The sequence below is a fragment of the Hevea brasiliensis genome, chromosome 9 (assembly GCF_030052815.1).
Source record: "Hevea brasiliensis isolate MT/VB/25A 57/8 chromosome 9, ASM3005281v1, whole genome shotgun sequence".
In the NCBI taxonomy this organism is placed as follows: Eukaryota; Viridiplantae; Streptophyta; class Magnoliopsida; order Malpighiales; family Euphorbiaceae; genus Hevea; species Hevea brasiliensis.
In genome coordinates, this window is record NC_079501.1 from 14,204,011 (window position 1) to 14,207,805 (window position 3,795).

A 3,795-nucleotide genomic window follows, 5' to 3' on the forward strand; every position below is an offset into this window, starting at 1 on the left:
GCCAGATTAAACCGGCGAAGGGCAAATTGGTCAGTTCACCCCTAGAGGTGACTCCTGACCTAACTGTCCAATAAAATTGGAGAAATGAAAATTTCGGAATAGAGAATTAAATTAAAGAACTATTGAAAAATTTAGGGAAAAGAAAAAGATTGAAAAATGGCTTTATTACATCACACAAATGACATCACATATGATGTCACAATTAAACTTAATTTCCCCAAATAATTGACCAAGTCAAAAAGCAATTTAAATACACAAAATGAAAAAAAAATGTCATCTTCTTCATTTTTCCCAAGCCTTGCCATCACCTCCTCTTCCTCTCTCTCAAAATTTTCTTTTACCTCCATTAAAACTTAAGTCTAAGCTCTTAAACCCCCAAATTTCTATCAATTTCCCCAAATTAGCTACTTAAACCTTACTTTGGTGACTTGAGAAGAAGATTGAGCAAGAAAAGTATGGAAGAAAAGGGAGGAATTGGAGAATTGGAAATCAAAGTTTGAGGTTAGTGATCAAACTTGAATTTTTTTATTGAATTTCTATGTTTTTAGTTCAATTAACTTAGAATTTAACTTAAATGCAAACAAAACAATTATGGAGGACCAATTGGGAATTTCGGCCAGCATTAAGGAGAACTGAAAATTCTTGAATTTGGTGGAATTGAAGGATTAATTGAGGTGAATTAAGTAGGTAGATCAAGAATATACAATTTAATTGCATTAAATTACACAAGTCAAAATTTTAGGATTCTTGAGCTTTAGAAATTGGGAGAAAAATTAAAAGAAATGGTCAATTGATGCAATTGACCCTAATTGAGGTTAAAAATGGTCAATTGGGACCATTTGTGATGTGTTTGAATTGGTAGAAATAAATTGTAATTCGGATTGGTTAGAGTTCCTATTGTGGCAGCTTGACCTAGGTCCCTTTGAGAGACAAAAACTGAAATTCTGCCAACCCAATTGGTGTGAGGCTAATTGGGAATGAAAATAGATACATAATGACACAATTTTTATTTAGAAACCATGCCCAGAAAATGACATTAACATAGTGAACAATTAGGTCAAACCCGAGTATAGTGCATTGCCACTGTACCAAAATGACTAAATGGCCATAACTTGGGCTAGACAGATCCAAATGACCTGATTTTTGTGGGATTAGAAAGGTATGACATAGCACTACAAATTTCATGAAGAACATCAATCCAAATTCTGCCCATAACTAAGTCATTTTGCCACCTAAAGTTAGAGGTCTAAAACTGCTAGAACCAATTAGGTGCCTAGAAATTCTGGGTAACACCAATCCGGCCAGCCTGATTCAAACAACCATATCTTAGGCTAAAAAACTCCAAATGGAGTGATTCAAAAATGGAATTAAAGATAAGACAATAAGGAACAAGTTTGATGAAGAACACTTAGTCAAATTCCCACAGCAACTTGACTAATAGAACAGTGTAAAACAGGACTCAAAAACTGAAAATTTGAAAATGCACTTAGGAGACCTAGAAATTTAAGAGGCAACCAAAACCAACAAATTAGGCACCCAAAATATGGTATGTGGATATAATTGAAATTCTCATACCTATTAAATATAAGAAAGTCAACATTTGACATGAATAGTAACTCCGAAATAGAAATTTTAAAGAACGTTAATTTAAGTATATTAGGACTAGAAATAAGTAGATGTAAGTTTATTGTTGAATTTATTATAAGTTATGATACTGAAACATTGCAAATTATGTGTTTCAGTTGAAAAGAATACGAGGAAGGAATCGGAAATATCGAGTCAAGGCCTAGAGGCGACTCGCACGAGGTTTGTGCACAACATAGAATTTTTCTGTAAATTTTCTTTGGCAAATTGTTTGAATGAACAAATTCTGACTTATTTGTATTGGAAAATTTTGATTTAATGGAACAATAAGCTTTTGACCTAAATTGTTAGAAAATTTAGCGGTATGTGATGAATTGCAAATAAATGTTTAGAAAATGATTAAGATAGTTTTGAGACCACAGTGTCATGACCATATATTTAAATGCCTCACTAGCATGACTAGTGGGAGGAAATAGTTTTGAATTCCCTCTCTGGCTGAAGTATTGAGGTGTGTGCCAGTAGAGAAAGAAATTTGAATGGGTACCCATAATTTGAGCTAGCTAGCCTTGGTATGCCTCATAAGCCTATGGCTATTGAGATGAACACTATATTGATGGCATGATATGACTATGTATTTTTATAAAGTTTGTTTTGTGACTTCTAAAACGAAAATGCTTTGATTAAAATTTAAAATTGTGTTTTGCATCTATTTACTGACTTCATCATTATAATTGGATATTTGTGATTTAATTATGCATAAATGAGTATTTTTAGTATGTTGTGCACCACTGAGTCATTGTACTCAGCGATGGCTTTTTATTGCTATCGCAGGTAGAGAGACTAGTAGAGCAGCCGAGTGAGCTGCTAAGGACTACAGTACTGTATTTGAGATTTTGTCGGGGATAACATTATACCCTTATTGTACATATTTATTTTGATATATATGACTGTATGTACATTTTATAAATTGGTCTTGAGCCGTTGTACAAAACTTGTAATAATATTATTTTGGATTTTCTGATGTAAAATTTGACTGATGAATGTATATCACTTTTTCTTTAATGGAATGTTAATGAAATTATTCAAGACTAGTTTTGAACATAATTGAGTTGAGAATTGACTTGAAATGTGGAGTTTGAGAAAAATTGTATTGATTTGAGTTGTGATGGTGGTTGATTTTGATGAAGTGAATTATAGGAAGTGCTTTTCTACAGGTCAAAAATTTTGGTTTTTCTCAATTACAGCCGACACTCTGCCGAAATTTTTACAAAATTTGCGCAAAAAAAAATGGTAAAAAATTTCGATTAAACGTTTTTAATACCTACTAGAAATGCTCACCACCTTCAGAAAGTAAGAAAATTGTTTTAAAATCCCTTGTAGTGTATTTAATGGGTTATCGGTAGGTGAAGTTCAGTAATTCATTAGGTATACTACGGGATCATGTTATGCCTTACAGAGGGGTAAGGTGTGACATGTTTTAGTGGTATCAGAGTAAGTTTTTAAAGTATTTTTTAACTTGTAAATTTGCATAGTTTCTTTGATAAGTATAACTACTCAATGTCCTTATTTGATACATACAGTGCATTACATTATAAATGTGAACTAAAGGAGAGAAATCTCTTTGTGTTATTTGTTCAGGAGGTATAATACCCTCGAATTGAAATGGAAGAAGGGGACCACTCAGTTGAGCAATTTGTAGAGGCTGAGGCACAAGAGGAAGCTCCAGCTCTTCAAAATGTCAGTGGTTCAGTGGCACCAGCCCCACAAATGCCGCAGTTTCCTACACAATTTGGTCAACAGATGGCTGGAAGCATGCCTGCTCAAGCTCCACTTCAGACACCGGTGGTGCAACCTCAGGCTCTAGCCAGACAGTATGATAAACTACTGAAGTACGGGGCTATAAAGTTTAACGGTACAGTGGACCTTTTAGAGGTAGAGCAGTGGTTGGAGAGAATGGACAGAGTTTTAAAGAAACTGCACTGCACGGATGAATTGAAATTTGAGTATTCAGTGTCATTTGCTACAAGGGGATGCATATGATTGGTGAAAAACCATCCCCCATAGCTTGGTAGAACCCCTAGTACTGACATGGGACGACTTCATTAGAGAGTTCAAACAAAAGTATGTCCCGATGCCTATGTGGACCAGAAGCTACAGGAGTTCTTAAGCCTGAAACAAGGAAGCAGATCAGTGACAGAATATGAAAGGGAC